The sequence below is a fragment of the Ascaphus truei genome, chromosome 13, assembly GCF_040206685.1.
Source record: "Ascaphus truei isolate aAscTru1 chromosome 13, aAscTru1.hap1, whole genome shotgun sequence".
Taxonomy (NCBI): domain Eukaryota; kingdom Metazoa; phylum Chordata; class Amphibia; order Anura; family Ascaphidae; genus Ascaphus; species Ascaphus truei.
Window position 1 is genome coordinate 30,391,408 of NC_134495.1, and position 18,281 is coordinate 30,409,688.

The following is an 18,281-nucleotide window of genomic DNA, read 5'->3' on the forward strand; positions in this document are numbered from 1 at the left end:
AATGTTGGCGATTAAGGCTTTAATAAATTCAAGTATATTTCAATCGTTTATTTTTTTTAAACGCAGCCATTGTGACAGAGCCAATAGGAAGCCGTGATGTCATCAGGTTTGGCTTCCTATTGGCCCACGAGATGCAGGAGTTTTAAACTTTAGAACCTAGCTAACTCAGCCGGCACCATCCCCCCCCCCCTTCGGAGGTAAGTATAAAAAATGAAGAAAAAAATGTCCTGAATTATTACTTTACAGTTCTTCATAGATTGAATACATTATAGTTAGGTATTCCGATCGTCAGCGTTTCTTTTTTTCATCAAATCTGTGTTTATTTTTTGAGGGAGTTTTCTGTGTTTTAATTGTATTAAAAAAAACAAAATCAGTGTTTATTATTGTTAGCAAAGAACACACACACACACACACACACACACACACACACACACACACACACACACACACACACACACACACACACACACACACACACACACACACACACACACACACACACACACACAAAAGACATGAACAAAAGACATGAACAAAAGAGGGAAATATGTCAGTGTTAAGAGAATAATTAAACAGCTAAATTAAAAACGAATGCAGACAGACTTTAGGGAGCCACTGGGCAGAGAGTTTGAGAGGGAGGTTGAATGTTAGTGTAGATAGGACATGATGGATTGAGATGTCACAGCAAATGGCATTAGGTTTATTCATTAAAAATAGGTGAAGTCTTGAAACAGGAAGGGGTCCATTCACTAAAGTGGGCTAGCAATTATCAGTGAGAGACTATTAACGTGGCTAATGGCAATGCATCATTTCGTAAACAGACTTCATAGAAATATATCATGCTATAAATAGGGCGATGCCAATGTTTGGCTCATAGTATAATAGTTCTAGACTTGAAAGCTAAAGTAAAAAGGGAAGACTCAATGCACCCTGCTATTATTAAAGCGGCTGCCCCCCCCAAAAAAAATCATGTATTATTGTAACCTTATATGAACCCTTAATTACAGCGACCCCCTGATTGCCGAGATATCTGTTTTTTTTTTATACTTTTGTCAGTACTTGCAAGAAAAACAAAGATGGCGGAGTTGTCACCCAATCGGAAACGACGTCATCTCACGATGTTGTCAGAGCTTTTTATGGGATGCCAGAGCGAGACTCTCCCAGTTGCTATATCGTCGTCGTTGTAGAGGTAAAACTCATTAGGTGCATTTTTGGCAAAAACTCACTACAGCTCAACCCCGTTATAACGCGGATCCGCTTATAACGCGGCTCCCAATTTTCGTATTTATGAATACTTTACAACACAATTATTGGTATCTTAAATACTTTATCGTACAAAGCATACAATTTTACATTATTTCTAACGCGATCCGCTTATAACACAATGTGATTCTTTGGAACCCAAGCACAGCGTTATAAGGGGGTTGAGCTTTGTATGCACTTCCTGACTTGGAATTCTTTGATATTTCTATTGAAAAACTAATTAAAGACACCTAATCTTCAGAACTTGTCACATCAAAATACCTTTCTTTTTAAATACAGAATTTTCCCTGTCAAAAAATAACACTTACTGTAATCACCTTTTCCTCTGTACTCAAAGAATGTAGTTAATGACTATTACCTGTACAACGACAATATTGTAACTCCTGAACAAGAATACTTTTAAGGGAATTTCAAAAATGAAATATCAGAGGAACTGTAGGATCCTTATCCCTAGAAATGCTTCAGTTTAGCTCCCGGGACTCCTTATTTCCAATAAGGTTAAATAAACAAATTCAGCTCAACCCCCTTATAACGCTGTACTTGGAATCCAAAGAATCACATCACGCTATAAGCGGATCGCGTTAGAGATAATGTACTATTGTATGCATCTATATCTATATTTATGAAAACGTTGTTTGTTTGCAGAAAACGTTGTATATTTGCTGTTCTTCTGGGCAATCTGATTGGTCCGTTCGTCTGTCACTCACCCTCTGGCCAATCTGATTGGTCCGTGGCCCGGCTCCGCCCCCGCACGCCTCTCATTGGCCTGCGTGGTTCTATGACCTCACATACCCAACTGCCACACTGTCCTGCCCCCCCCCCCCCAACACGACCCCCCCTCACCCTCCGCTGCTCCGCCATCACCAACCGCCAACCGGGACATGCCAGTGGGGGGGGGGGGGCAGGGCAGTGCGGTCTCGGCGCGGACACGACCCCCCCTCACCCTCCGCTGCTCCGCTATCACCTCCTGCCACGCGCAGCCAACTGTCAGCAACCGCCAACCCCAGCTTGGGAGGGGGGGGAGCAGGGCAGTGGCGGTCTCGGCGTGGCTGACTGTCCCCTGGGGCGGCCGGTGGGGGCACTCACCTCCAAACTTGTGCCTCTTACTCCTGTGTCTCTGTGTGTGTGACAGTGTGTGTGTGTGTGTGTGTGTGTGTGTGTGTGTGTGTGTGTGTGTGTGTATGGCAGATAGTCTGTGTGGTGGGGGCCGGGGGGACATGCAGGGGGGGCCACTAATGTGAGGTGCAAGGGAGGGTACAGTGATGTCACGTGCAAGGGGGGGAGTGATGTGAGGTGCAGGGGGGGAGAGTCAGGTGACGTGCAAGGGGGGGGGGGCGAGTTAGGTGACGTGCAAGGCGGGGGACAGTGATGTGGGGACCAGGGGGGGGGGAGAGAGAGTGATGTGGGGGCCATGGGGGGGAGGGTGATGTGGAGGGCAGGGATGGGAGACCGCAACTGTGAAGGAGGAGCCATGCTTGCATCGCGCTATAAGCGGATTCGCGTTGTAACGGATCGCGCTATAACGGGGTTGAGCTGTATATATCAAAAGCGAGCAGCAAGGATGGCAGCTTTAGGCTCAGTTTGCAGTGCATACCCAAATGTCGAAATTAAGCTGCAGGAACTGGCAGCAATCAGGGCTCACTGACTTTCTAGATCACCACCCTGGGTGTTCTTTATTAAAATACGACAGTGTCGATCAGGGTACTAATCCCTTGACTTCAAAGGGAGTTTCAGCCCGCTAGACCCCCAGATCTGCCCTACCGCCGTTTAATACTTCTCATGTACTGGGCTCTGTGTCACTTGCCTATCTACTGTAGCACCGAATGACCTGTACATTTTTAAAAACCCTATTTGCAGACATGTTAAATGGCAGGGGCCTAAATCACCCCGGCTTGATGCTTCGTAAAAAAATAAGCATTGTAAGAAAATAGTACTTGGCGGTGAGACTACATTGTCCCAAGGTTCTGGGACTACTGATTGGCGGAACCACCGCCGTGACGTGGACATCGCCCGTCCGCCGCCTGCCAAAAGACAACATTCTTTGCGTTGTAACGGATCGCGTTATAACGGGGTTGAGCTGTATATAGGGAACGTAGGCATTCCACTGTCATTTACAGAAAACTTTTGCAGCCTCACAAATAAATACATATACGTATAGCTCACATCTGGCCCCTTCAAGCTGAAAAGAGGGGAACATGTAAACATACTCTTAATTGTTTTCTGACAACACAAGAGACTCCCCCACCGCGCCTTTATTAAAGGTCTCGTGCAGTCTTCAAACTTCTCCAACACACTCGTAAGAAATAAAGGATGATCCAATCCGACGCAGAAGGCATTCCTGCAATGTATAGCAGCGTATATCATTCACCTTCCAAAAGATCAACTTAGTACATCAAGAGGTGTTGTGCAAGCACAACGGTGCTGGATCCCTAAAGAAAGGAATATTTATATCTAAACTACAATAAATAAGTCTGCTTTAAATGAAGACAGCATGTAATACTGACTCACACACAGCATTGCAACCCCATTCCTACAAATGGCATAATCACTGTATGGAGTTTCTAGCTGATCCTTGTAAATCAAATGAAGGTGCAGGAACCCACCCACACAAAACAGGAACCGAATAGCAGACATGCATTGTTAGGCAGAATGACATATTTAAGCTTTCACTAAAACATTGTTACTGTACCGCAGGGGTGTGCAAACTTGCGCACAAGATTTTTTAGGGGAGGGCGCGGTGGTTGCAGAGACCCCATGCTCTTCCCCGGGGGATCGCGGGAGACCTTGTCTTTGGCGATGCGTCCCCATGGCAACACGGCGTCAAATGACCCAGCGGCGAAGACAAGGTACGGATGGAGGCGTGACCGGGGGGGCAGGGGGGAGCGCAGGCAGCGGGGGGTGCAGCGGGGAAAGTCTGCGCTCCCCTGCTGGTACCGTATGTTCTTATTTTGAGTGCACCTTACCGATTAAGGCATTTGTTATCTAATTGATTAAAATAGGAAGTCTCTTTTTAATAGTAATAAAGATAACCCAATCTTATTTCAATGTATGCCTTACTTCCTGGCTGTTTTGCTCCTTGCAGTTTTCTGGTAACACAGAAAGGGATGAGATATGCAGCGAGGCTAATAGAAAACAGACGTTATCCTGACAATCAAATCAGGAAACATTCTAAAGCAAAAAGAGGATTACACTAATGACTCCAGCCAGGGGCGTAACGAGTCACAAGTGGGCCCTGGTGCAACTAAACATCCCTCCTCCCCCATCCCTCCCTCCCCCCCCCCCCCCAAAAAAACCTCTTCTCTCCACTTTCCCCACCGTCCTTCTGGGGCCATACCTGTGGACCGGGCCTGACGCAGCAGCAACAAAGGGAGCCCACCAAGGCAGTGATTACGGAGGTTGGTCCTCATTTTCACTGGGATCTAACTTCCATGTTAGGACCACCTGGATGGACTCCTACTGCCGCCGCCACCAGGTAAGGTCCGGCCTGGTTGACCAGTGCTGGAAGTTGGGCCTGGCCTCTAGACTTCTGCATCCGGCTACCGGGCATCTGATTGCTGCCGGACCCCGGCTCTCCCCAGCTTCTGTGGGCCTCTCTCCAATGCCGGGCCTCGAGTCGGGCCTGCGCCTCTCCCCCAAGCCAGGCGCCTTGTCAGGAGAGAGAGGCCCAGCGTGCTAGAGAGATCCGCAGCAGCTGGGAGTCGAGGCACCAGATGCCTAAGACCACCCCCAAGGTAAGTGTGTGTTTGTATTTTGTGGGGGGAGGTGCATCGTCATTTGTATTGGGGGTATTGTTGTTTGTATTTTGGAGGGGTATTATTGTGTGTGTTCTGAGGAGGGTATCATTGTGTGTATTATGTGTGGGGTATTATTGTGTGTATTATGTGTGGGGTATTATTGTGTGTATTATGTGGGGGGTATTACTGTGTTTATTCTGAGGGGGGTATTATTGTGTGTATTGTGGGGGGTATTATTGTGTCAGTATTGTGTGAGGGGGTATTATTTTGTGTGTATTGTGTGGGGGGTATTACTGTGGAGGGTGGATTGTGTGGGTATTGTGTGTGTGTGGGGGGGGGATTGTGTGTGTGTGTGTGGGTGGCCAAGGGCAGAGGTGGGAATGAGTGTGAGGAGGGGGGATTAAGTGAAATGGACTAATTCAGTGATAGCGCAGAGGGGGGGAGAGTGTGAGAGTAGAGAGGGGGTATAAGAGAGGGAGTAAGGAAGAGAGGGGGAGGTGATGGAGGTGAGGTGGTGGAAAGAGAGGGGGCAGGTGAGTGAGTGAGAGAGGGGCAGGTAAGGGAGTGAGGAAAAGAAGGGGAAGAGTGAGAGACAGAGGGGGGAGAGAAATAAATGGAGACAGGGGGAGAATAGAGGGGGAGTGTGAAGAGGTATGAAAGGGGGGCGGTTGAAACTGTAGCTCGGTGCCCCAGGAAATCTGTCGGCAGCCCTGCCTGGGGGGTACATTATTTAAATGGGTAGAAATTATACCACTATATGATTTATTTCACTACAGTGTACCTACAGGTATATCCAGTTGCGATAACAATGCTTATTTACGTTTGGGTATATAATTAGGTGAGCAGACATGATCGCTCCAAGTAACCAGTCCAAAATGCAGTTCCAAATGGGTTAACCCTTTAAGTGCCCATGGACATAGCTACTACGTCATGCGGTCGACAACCTCAGGGGCCCTTTGACATAGTAGCTACGTCATAATCTTACTGCTTGGTTTTACAGAGGGGAGATTGCGTTCTGCGCTTACAGGAAGAGGAACGAAATGAGAAGGACCGATCCTCTTCCATTGAGGTCATCAGTGATGGAGCGATCCCGAGTTAAACCAATTTTAGGCAAAATCAAACCCCACAAAAACGTTACAGGTAAAAACAATACACCACGTCCAGTGAGCGTCTTATTCAAGAGATGGATGAAACTTCAGTATTCACTCGTTTATTTTTTCTATGCACCATTGGCATTGAACATTAAACAGGGCACAGAGGGACAACCTATTATATTATATTATCCCTGTCCTCCTCATCCTCGAATCACATTCTTGGTTAATCACAGGGCACCGTTCAGTTCAGACATCAATAGCGGAGGGTTTTACTATGTAACAAGATTACCGCTAATCCCGCATTAACCTATTTGAGCACTTCACAGTGCAACTGAATGATTTGTAATTAGCGTAAAGCACCTGGAGCCCCGATGATAATCCGGATTGTGTGACTATTTTTCTTTCTTCTAACTCAACTCTAACCCAGTACGGTTTGTGTAAATGAACATGTCATGAGCTTTTTCTGGGTTTTTTTTACAGTTAAAGCAAAGACGCCTCTTTTTGGACTAAATGACACTCTTGTTCTCCAGTTTGCGCTCCGGGGGGACCTTACAATACAGATGTCGCCATTGTTACTGTTTCGGGCGCCGACTGTTGTCCCATTAAAAGGAATAGACCCACCGCAGCGTCGAAGAGGCAGCCACCTCACCGAGTGCCGCGGGTTTTTTCCAGCGTTTCGGTCGCGGCGCCGAAAACAGTAAGTCTGGCTACGTCTGTGTTTCTTATTATAACCTTATTTGCAATCAAAAGTTGACGGGGAATCAGTGCATGGTCAGAGAGGATCATCGAGAAAAGGTTCTGACTCAGAAAACAATGATGCTGACTTTGTAACGTAGAAGCTCGGTTCAAACCCCAGTGTCTTGTGACCTTGGGTGAGTCACTCTATCGCCATGAGCCACAGGCGCCAACATTAGTTTGTAAGCTGTACAGGGCAAGGAATCGTTGTGCCAATTATTATTTTGTACTGAGCTGTGCTATGTAAAAAAATAAATATACATATTAAATGGAATCTTTAGTGGGCAAATTATTGTAATCCGCTTCTTGCAAAGATTCACCCGACCATAAAGCAGCAGTCTGCACTGATTGCCATACCTTTTAGCAGTGTTATCACTTTAACCGACCTCCCCTAGATCTTTCCAACAATGTTTTTATTTTCTAAATCGGATGCTTCGCTCAGGAGATGTGTTTCAAATGTGAGGGGCTGGGAGGTAAAATGAAGCTCTACCCAGAGCCCAGTACTTTCTAAATGTTACCGGGATAACCGCAGATGCTAGAGATGAAGACAATCACTAGTAAAAATGAAGGGGGGGAGGAGGGGAAGAGAAGGACATGCTCAGGGGCAACATGCTAACATTATGAGTTAAACTCATACAGGCTTCTGGGGGGATTGCAGCTTTAATCTACATAAGTCATTTTTAACCGGGATTCAACGAGCACCCCTTGGGGGTTCCGCGGCCGCAGGGGGGGAGAGCTGGGACAACTCTCCCAGATGTCCCAGGCCTTGGGGCGAGGCGGCATCCCACACAGCAGTGACCCGGCTGCTCCAAGCTCAGCAGCTGCCGCCCGATCCCTGCGATCCTTCCTCTTCCGTCAGCGCCAGAAGCCGCGTTCAACCTCCAGCTGACAGGAGGCAGGTGTCGCGCGAACCCGGTGCAGCACCACAGGTCCGACGGGGAGAGGGTGTGTGTGAGTGTAAGAGAGAGGGGGAGAGTGTAAGGGGAGGGGGAGAGTGTAAGGTGAGGGGGAGAGTGTAAGGGGAGAAGAGTGAGGGAGAGAGTGTGAGGGGGAAGAGAGTGGGGAAGAGTGTAAGGGGTAGGAAGAGTTTCAGAGGAGAGGGGTAGAGTATAAGAAAAGAGAGAGGGGGAGAGTGTAAGGGGGCAATAGAGAGGGAGAGAGGGTGAGAGGAGAAGAGAGGGACTGTAAGAGGGAAGGGGGGAGAAAGTCTAAGGGGGAACAGAGAGAAGGTGGTGTGTGAAAGGGGGGGAAGAGAGAGACAGATGGGGAGGAAGAGAGAGACAGATGGGGGAAGAGATGACAGGGGAGAGAGATGAACAGTGGGGAGAGATGGAGGGGGGAGATTGAGGGTTGGGATTCCCCAGAATTTCACAATCTAATTCTAGGTTTCCTTCACCAAGAAGAGGTTGAAAACCACTAATCTATATAGTTGCATAGTCGATGAGGTTGAAAAATGACGTACTGTAAATCCATCACGTTCATCCTACGTTAAATGTAGATGACAAATACTTTATCCTATACTGTACAGGCATACCCCGGTTTAAGGACACTCACTTTAAGTACACTCACGAGTAAGGACATATCACCGAATAGGCAAATGCAGCTCACGCATGCGCCTGTCAGCACGTCCTGAACAGCAATACCGGCTCCCTACCTGTAGCGAAGCTGTGCGCAAGCGGGGAGACTATAGAGCCTGTTACACATGCGTTATTTATATCAGTTATGCACGTATATGACGATTGCAGTACAGTACATGCATTGAAAAGTGGGGAAAAGGTAGTGCTTCACTTTAAGTACATTTTCGCTTTACATACATGCTCCGGTCTCATTGCGTACGTTAATGCGGGGTATGCCTGTATATGTAATTGCAATATTTTGATCTGCCATCACAGTCTCCATCGGTAATGAATTCCCCCTTTTAACTGCCCTTACTGTATATAAAATATATATTGAAGTCACTTTCTAAGATATAAGGCATGGTAAAAGTGTTATCCTTTATAAATACTATTATACATATACATTCAAATTATCACAGGAGGTCAGTTACAAATAGGAAAAAAGCAGTGATAGAAAATAATACAAATTATATACATATTTGTCTGTATCTAGAAATACCATTTTTTTTAACAACATTACCATTTTATAAATAGAATATTCAATGGTGTAGGCAGAATGCCATTATTTGCCCCAATAGTAGATTATTTCAAGGGGCAGTTCAATTTAATTAGTGTAATCAGCTTCCTTACAAAGATTCCACCACTCTTAACCTTTCCAGTGCCAAAAGTATTTGCAGTCCTGTCGATCACACGACTGCCAGCGACCCCTGACTGATGGAAACTGAAGTGGAGAGGGTCCACCTTGTGTTCTGATTGGGCTACCAGATAAGCCCCTTGGCAGCGAGCATTTCCCCATGACAAACTTTGAATGTCAGCAGAGCCACTGGCGTGCCAAGACCTATGACATACTTGGTATATCAAAAGGGCGCTGATAAAGGTTAAAGTAACTGTCTTACTTATTTCTGTCTTGAGAAAAATGAATGAGAATCGCTTTCATTTTGGGAACACTGGATTCCGGCATATCATATAAGCCAGGGGTGCGCAAAGTTTTCCCTCTGCGCCCCCCCCTGCCGGCTCTCCCCCCCCCCTGCACGCGCCCCCCCTCTTACCTTATCTCCGGCGTTTGTGACATCACAACGTCATTTGACGCCGCGTTGCCATGGCGACGCGTCGCCCAAAGCAGCCGGAGATAAGGTAAGGGACCTTACAGAGAGGCCTCACGCTCTCCCCCGGCATTTCATTTAAATGCCTTCGGGAAGAGCGCGGGGCCACTGTAAGCGCCGCCCCCACCCCCCCCCTAGAGACTTTTGCGCCCCCATTTTGTGCATCCCTGATATAAGCTACTTATGTTGGTATGTTTCACTAATAATCGCACCATAATTACTATGTACAAACATTTGAACTCAAAATGATAATGATCTTTGACACTAAAAAAAAGGGGGACTTAATGTGGATATTTATTTATTATAAAATGTGTTACCAGGAAGTAATACATTGAGCGTTTCCTCTCGTTTTCAAGTATGTCCTGGGCACAGAGTTAAGACAAATAATAAATGGTTACAAATACAGTTAATGGGGTTTTACCCACTTTTATATATTTTTGTAATGTTTCTCCCTGCCTCTCTTGTTAATTTTACAATCCAAACCCTTCCCCCCTCCCCCTGCACCTTCATTGACACTTCCCACTGCTGATGGATGGAAGGACCATGTTCTCCACATTTATCACTGTCCCTTTCATCTATTTACTGCCCTGTCTGTTTATTTACTCTCCCCTGTGTCCTGACTTCTTTACATCATCTGCCTTAGATTGTTATCTTGGTTCCTACATCTGGGTTAAACTCACAGAATCTGTGTAAATCAGTCTTGCTTGTCCTGAGGAAGAGGGAGAGAGAGTGTGTGTGTGTGTGTGTGTGTGTGTGTGTGTGTGTGTGTGTGTGTGTGTGTGTGTGTGTGTGTGTGTGTGTGTGTGTGTGTGTGTGTGTGTGTGTGTGTGAGAGAGAGAGAGAGAGAGAGAGAGAGAGAGAGAGAGAGAGAGAGAGAGAGAGAGAGAATGTATGAGAGAGAGACAGAGAGAGTGTGAGACAGAGAGTGTGTGTGAGACAGAGAGTGTGTGTGAGACAGAGAGTGTGTGTGAGACAGAGTGTGTGAGAGACAGAGAGTGTGTGAGAGAAAGTGTTAGTTGAGAGTAGGAGAGTGGGGAGTAGGAGAGTGGGGAGTAGGAGAGTGGGGAGTAGGAGAGTTGGAGAGTAGTAGAGTAGGGGAGTAGGAGAGTAGGGGAGTAGGAGAGTGGGGAGTAGGAGAGTGGGAAGTAGGAGAGTTGGAGAGTAGGAGAGTAGGGGAGTAGGAGAGTGGAGATAGGAGAGTAGGAGAGAGAGTTGAAGACGGAGAGACAAAGAGAGTTGAAGACGGAGACACAAAGAGAGTTGGAGACGGAGAGAGAAAGAGACAGGGAGAAAGGGAGGAGAGAGAAAGAGACAGGGAGAGAGGGAGGAGAGAGAAAGAGAGAGCTCCCGAAGGCTTGTCTTATGATATCTATTGAAGTACTCATTTACTCTTCACCACTGGACTAACACGGCTATTTCTACTTTATACACAACGGTACGAAGCTAACACGTTTGATCAAATAATGTATTTTAGTGATAGGATCATTTGCCAAACAAACCATTCAAACCATTGGTCTACCATAAAAATATTCAAAGTAATTTTTTTTAAATTAAATTAAATAAAGGAACACACATTCACAGTCTATTTTGTTTTTTACAAAGGTGTCAATGAGCTACATTTGACCTACAGTAGGGCCCCACTTCTCGGCGCCCCGCTTTTCGGCGATCCGCTGATAGGGCGGTACCGAGAAGGGGGCCGCCATGTTTGCGCATGCGCAGAACGGGGAAGTAAGAGGTCGTGCATGCGCATAACGAAGGTTGAGCGCGCCGAACTGGAATTGCCGGTTTGCGCATGCGCATGCGCACACGCCGAAAATCGCCGGTCCCGCTTTCCAGCGATTTTCGCTTTGCGACGGTCCCTTAGAGCGGAACCCGCCACATGCCCAGGGCCCTCCTGTATTTAACTTGCCTACGCTCCCCTTTCGTCCCAAGACCGACTGCCCCTTTAAGATGGAGACGCAGTAAGGGAGAGGCAGTTGAGTTTGTTAACCCCTTCAATGACGTAGGGCCCTTCCGGCTCTATAGCCACAGCCCGCGCTCACCTACATGATCAGGGGATCGCTCCGGTAACATCACGGAAGGGGACGGTCTTCCGTTCAGATCGCTGTCAGAGAACTCTGCTCGCGATCAAGCTGCAGAAAAGGAGCTTAGCGGCATGAAATACAGGCTACGTCACCAGGGCCATTGGTGTACCCTGTATGGTGGGTAGAAAATTGATAAAATCCGTACAGTGTATAGCAAATAAAGATATCCCTTGTGAGCACTTGTACACTGTACATTGGAGGGTTTTTGTCACTGTTTTACCCACCATCACTTATATAATAATGTGTGGTTGAAGCCTGTCCCAGCGTCACATTGCACAGCCAGTATAACCAGTCTCAAACTGATGAGACCCAAACGGTCAACAGACCTGTCTGTGAGTAGGTTTACTGGCTCTGCTCTTCTATAACCCAGGCTGTGCTGAAAAGCTGTGTAATACAGCAGGTGTACGCTTATAGGGGTCCCATGTTAAAATGGGTTAGAAGCAAAAGGTGATTCTGCGTGCTCCTTTCCATGTCATTACCCAGAATCCCTGGCTGCAGCGGAAGCCTTGTATGCTAAGAGATAATGATGAAAAGCAGCAGACCTGTCTGAGACGTGTGAGTGTGCTCACAAGTGATATTTTTATTTGCAGTCAACAAAAATAATACACCAACATTAAGCACGATTAGTAAAAATGCTGGTTTTCGTGACTTGACATTATTACAACATGAAACTATGCCACATCTTTAGGGATCCTGATTTTGGGTGTTTATTGTTATATAAAATGAGTTGTGGCCGGGTGTGCAAGACGATCAGTCTATGGTGTTTTTTGCTTAAAACCTAAAACCAATTCCAGTGCGGGGAAACAGCCTCAGGCGAGGAGGAACCTGCCAGTGCAGCCAACACAACACAGAGACACAATGTCTGCACAGTGCAGGTCTCCTCTAAGACAGAGATACAAGGTAGAGCTCTACTCACGGGTTCATCAGATGAAAGGTCCACACGGGACCTGAAACGTTGTCTTTCCACGGTTTTTGGCTGGCACATTAAATGGAGAACTTCATCCTGAACTTGTGAGTAGAGCTCTACTTTGTATCTCTGTCCCTGAGGAGACCGGCACTTTGAAGGAATTGTTAAAAACCTAAAACCGTTATCCCTAGACATATTTAAGGGGTTCGTCAGTAAAGGGATTTTGCGGGTGAGCCAGTTCTGATTTTAGAGAGGCAAAACCACCAAGGACCAAAGATGGCAGGGACATGTTTACAGGGTTACATGTGTGTGTCTGATGCCTCTCTCACCCTCCCACTATCAGCTCTGGGGGTTGGGGTAAGGTTAAAGAAAACACTTGATTGACAAACGCTCCCCTATTTCGAGTCCCTTAAGAAATACAACTTCTGATTAATTTACAGAGTCACAAAAACAGCCAAATCTTTGCTGTTAACATGATTAGATTAGTTTGAGGGAGCCAATTAAATTAGTAAATTGATACAAAAGCTTCATGGGATTACCCCTTTAAGGCCACACATTGCAAACACAGACCCCTTCTGGTTGCTATTGCTTGTGACTGCAGTTTATGGATAAGGGTTCTGCTCTCACCGGGTGACGCTGATGCGGATGTGTGTTGCTACTACTGCATAACGGCTAATTCATGACACACTAATGAGAGCAATGAAAATAGGTTATGTCCTTCTGCACAGTACTGTAGAGTTCATTTAGTGCACAGCTTTTTCATGCTGCATGAGAATCTTAGCTGCCACTACTCTAAAGCTGCGTCCATAGACACTGCAGCCGTGCGGAGGCGCGCGGAGGCTGAGGGAAAGCGGGTGCTTCCCCTGGCCATAGTACGAGCGCCGTCCAGGGGCGTGTCTATGGGCGGGCCAGTGACGTCACGGAGCTGTTTCGCCCTCATTGGGCGAACCGCACACGTGACCGCCCTATCGCGCGAGAAATCAGTTTTGATGATTTCACGCGCATCACGCGCCCCCTCCCGCGTGCCGTATAGATGCGATCACTGCCTTTAGGCAGTCTGATCGCTCAGTGTGCGGACGCGTCTGCGCGGTCTGCCCCTGTATGGACGCAGCCTTATACAATATGTCACACTACATCCTGCTTGGGTCCATAAAAACAAGGTAACTGTGCCTTACTGCGCCTTGGTGCAGAATCTTTTGAACGCTGGAGGTCCAGTTTTGCCCCAATAATTACTACATGTTCCGTTATACCCCGCTAGGGGTTACATCCAACTGTAAAGACAATGGGAACTATTCTAGTAACTCTGACGTGTGCCAAACTGCTTCTAAAGTACCCTCCATCGTTAAATGCTGTACACTGTTGAACACTATAATAGGTTTAGAAAATCTGTTTGGGGCATACTGTAATGATGCATCTGTGTTGTCTGTACTGGTGAATAATAGTCATTTAAAATGCAGACATATATTTGGACACAAGAGGGTGCTAAAGTAATGGAAATACCATAAACTTAATCTCCACAAGCTATAAAAATTCCACTTGGTGTTTGCTGCTTTCCACCATTATCGCTTAGCATGCAATGTTTCCACAGCAGTCAGGGATTCTGGGTAATGGCATGCAAATGGGTACCAGTGTCTCCAATATTATATATTACTAGGAACAGAAGTTTTCGATAAACGTTTGTCCAGCCAATGTGCAGGTACCACGCCTATGAGTGGTCAATATATCTTACATATAGTAGAACTACTGTACCTGATTGAAAGACATTGTAAGCATTTGAAACAAAATAAGTGGTACACAAGCCTAAATATCACCACACTTAAAAACTCTTGTGTTAGGTCTTTTAAGCTTGTGCTCACAGCCGCCCATGTTTAGTAAGCAGTGCTATTGGATATAACACCTTCCATCGCTGCATGACCCCTTACAGACCATCCACTTGAATTCAAGGCACCAGCGTTATCGAAGCACGATCCGCTGTATTGCACCTTAGTCGTTGATATCTGCACATATTGCCAATTTGAGCGCGACACAGCGGATCACGGTTTGATGTCTCCGGGACAAGGCGTCTTATGGAATAGCACCGCTAAGTAAACATAGGCCGCCAAATTGTCATTCAGGTTCCTTGTAATACAGACGGCAACTAATCTAGACCTATTTAATGAGTGAATTGTGTAGCAAAGGTACATACAACACCACGTGTAATATGTTAATATATACCTGAAACAGTGTCAACAAAAATGCAATGTACTCTCAATTTTCAAAAAGAAAAATCCAAAATGGCTGTTGCCGAATTACGGTAACCAAAGTTTGAGACCAAATATGGAGTCTACAAAGGGATCTTATATTTCGAAATTAGGAATAGCGATTTTAGTGGGAAAAGATCATTTGCTTTGCAAAAGATCAAACATTTCCTAAGCATTTTAAACTCAACCCCTTTGCTGTAGAGAAATGGATTGCTCCGTCTTCGAATGAGCCACTGATTGAGCCACCCGTGGTGAAGCAGGGATATCATTAAAACCTGACCTGCTGTGGCCCTTGAGGACTGGCGTTGCCCACCCCTGCCACAGCGCCAACACCGGTGCAAATTGGGTCATTTTAACACTGACTGCGTCCTGGCGCTTTGCTACATTGTTTGCTCCACTTGCACCATAAGAATTCTGGGGGACTGGTCAGTGCAATATTATAACAAGATGGATCAAAGCTTTCCCCTATACCTGGCGTAGTTGTCCTCTCTCTTCACGCTTATTAAATCGGGCAGGTCTCAGTTGGCGTTTACCTCTGTGCCTGAGATTTGTAGTCAATTGAAGAAAACTAGAAAGATTTATACAAATATTTGCTCTGTGGGTTGGAATAAACTGCACCTTTTTGATACATTTCCCCCTTTCAGCGTTGACAATCATAACAAATACAAAAAAAAACGGAATTGTTTTCAGGTCGATTTTTTTATTGTTTCACTCTTGTGCAATGTTGTGTTGTCTTATGCTTGAATTGTGTCATTTTGAATCACTTGTTTAGGCTATTGGTCTGAAGCTGCCATTTGGTTGGGTCAAAATGAAGGAGTATTTTTAATATCCCAACAAGACTTAGGACTAAAATCAGTATTTATAATTCTCTAGAATAGATCTCAAATTTATCATAGTTTGGGGTTTTGCAGGCATGGTACGTACTTGTATTTTGAACCTTAACCCGCCCAAAAAACAAGAGCTAATTTTAAGAAACTACAAATTATTTAGACGCTTGCTTCATTTTTCAGGGCATTACATTTTGTTTATAAAGAAAGAACAATCGCTGTCCTAAACCCCAGGAATGTGATGAAGCTTTACTACAGCCTTGCACTTTTACAATATTTGTACATATTAGACTTTTTTCTGGTGGAACCCGTGAGTTTTCATGTAAATATTGTAATATATTCCATGTACAAATCTCGAGTTATATATGAAAACTAGTTTATTTTATATGATGTCAAATTAAGATGCATTGATAAAAATGTTCCTATTCTTAAACTAATTTTGTAATTTAAAAAGTGACTTATTAAGGCAGGCGGGTAGATTTATTTTACGGTCTTGAACGAGCATTCTTGCACATCCTGTTGCAACTTGAAGAGCTTTAACAGGGTGTATATAACATTTTGCAAAGAATAAAAAAAAAACGGTACTTTTCAAACCATGTGAAAAATAAAAATAAAAACTCTTGTGTTTTCCACAGAAATATATCTTCTGCAGGAAGGAGACTTTTGCATCTGATTCACAGACAGTCTTCCTGGGAAACACAGCACTTGTGGGTGATATCAGAAATTCCACCATCATCCCCACCAGAGGCGTGTTCATCATCAAGCACACACATCTGAAGATTACTAAAGCCTCCTCCAGAATTAATCACACACGTACGATATAAACAGTTATGAAAAAAAAACCCTCGGAAAAAAATCTTGCTACATATCAAATAAAATGATGGGGCCGAGTTAGAGTTGGCTAACGACAGCAGGGTCGTAGAGCAAACTAAGGAGGGGCTCTTGAGGCCTCAAGCCTCTGGGGTCTGCTCCAGGGACTGTGGAGGGTGATTGGATAACATCAATAAAGACCCAAGTATACAGCAGCTGGTGTGAGCCTGTTACTGGGGGGTGAGGGGGGGGGGGAGAGTAATTGCCTGTGGGGATCTATACTGCCTCTGCCAGGACCCTCATAGGATGGAGGTGCTGAGCCAGAAGGTAACCTGCCCTGGCTGCTCCCACATACATCAAGCGGGTGAGCTATACAGCACGAGAGCATATCCTGTAGATACCAAATCTCCCTTATGGGGGGGGGGGGGGACAGGTGCTACATATTATATATGTGTGTGTGTGTGTGCTCGCACAAACGAACCAGCAAATAGCATGAGACTATTATACCAGTCTGAATTGTCTCAGCCCGTCGCCACTCGCAAGCACCCCAACCATGGCGGAGGTAAAGGAGGGGGAAAGGGGGAACCGGGGAGCCAGAGGGGACCTGGCTACATATGTATACGATAATACCAGTCTGAATTGTCTCAAAGGTAAGTCCAGATAATGAAATTCATGCTTGAACCGCATGTTCCAAAGCCAGTTAACGCTTCACAAAGCCGTGTGCTGCAAACGAACATCCCGGGAGATAGGCAGCAAATGTTGAGCGTCCGTGGAGTTCAACCACACAGGAACACGCCCAACGTGCGTTCCGCCAAATGTTTCAAATACATTTATATTGTTGGAATGTTTTGTCTATGTGCCATACGTTGGGAGATGTCTTTCCTCCCTCTTGTGACGGATCCATTCTGTGTTTGTTCAGTTTCACATCTTCTGTGTGAGCACCATCCTCTATTATAGTTTCCATTTGAGTTTTTGTTTCGTTAAAATAAGACCCCCATTTAGAGTTGGCCAAATATAAGTGGAAGAGACGATTTGGTTTGGGTCATTAATACAGTATATGGCACGTGGAGCGCAGACGTGTCAATTCGTAATTTATGTAAACTCATACAGCACGTAAAGTTCAACATGGGCCATACACGTGTGGATGACCACCTGTCTTCTATTAGTGTTCCTAATTTAAGACCCCTTATAGGGACCAGGTGGTAATCAGGCTACGCTATAATAAACAGTGAGCAGCGAGGATACTGAATAGCCACTCATCTTTAGTTTTATGTGCCCATGCTACATTTTTCACATATATGTGTAATACTATTTGTTTAATACACATTTGAATATGTACAGTGCACTAAGGTGTAATTCCTGTTTCACTGAGGACAAACCACAGCGAGACCACCACCATCCACCTACTAGAGACTTAAAAGTCCGGATATCCTGAGCCACATTTTATGTGGGAAATGCTGTTTTTTATCTGAAAAATTGTGAGTCCCCATTTTACTGAATCCTAGAATTTAGAGACATTTTTTGAAGCTGATTACACTGTGCAGTTTTTATTTGCTTCATTCCACATATAGTGACACCTGCGCTCCCCAAATCTTTCTACGCTATAAGAACCCTGATGTTAGTATCTTGTACCCTTAGCATGTCCTGCTTGTAACAAACAAAAAAATTGTGTTTGACTCTAGTTTTGAAGGTTACCTTTGCAACCTTTAGACTACATTGTTCTTTGGGGAAAGCTTCCTTTTAACCTCCCGCAGGGCTGCCCACAGCTTTCCCGGGCCCAGGAATAGAGTTTCCACTGGGGCCCCTGTGTTAGCCCCTTCTTTCTCTTACACTCCCCTTTCACACACTTCCTCGTTCTCGTATCCCCC

The 18,281-nt window shown here is 45.6% G+C and overlaps 1 protein-coding gene and 1 long non-coding RNA gene across 3 annotated transcripts in view; one reads left to right on the top strand and one right to left on the bottom strand.

Moving 5' to 3' along the window:
- The window catches only part of TTC28 (tetratricopeptide repeat domain 28), a 548,651-nt gene that overhangs the window by 455,138 nt on the left and 75,232 nt on the right, over window positions 1-18,281 (bottom strand). The gene's annotated exons all lie outside the window — the stretch shown is intronic.
- LOC142464532 (uncharacterized) lies at window positions 6,422-16,625 on the top strand. The gene is made up of 2 exons (XR_012787678.1): window positions 6,422-6,788; window positions 16,239-16,625. It is a non-coding gene; the product is annotated as an uncharacterized LOC142464532 (long non-coding RNA).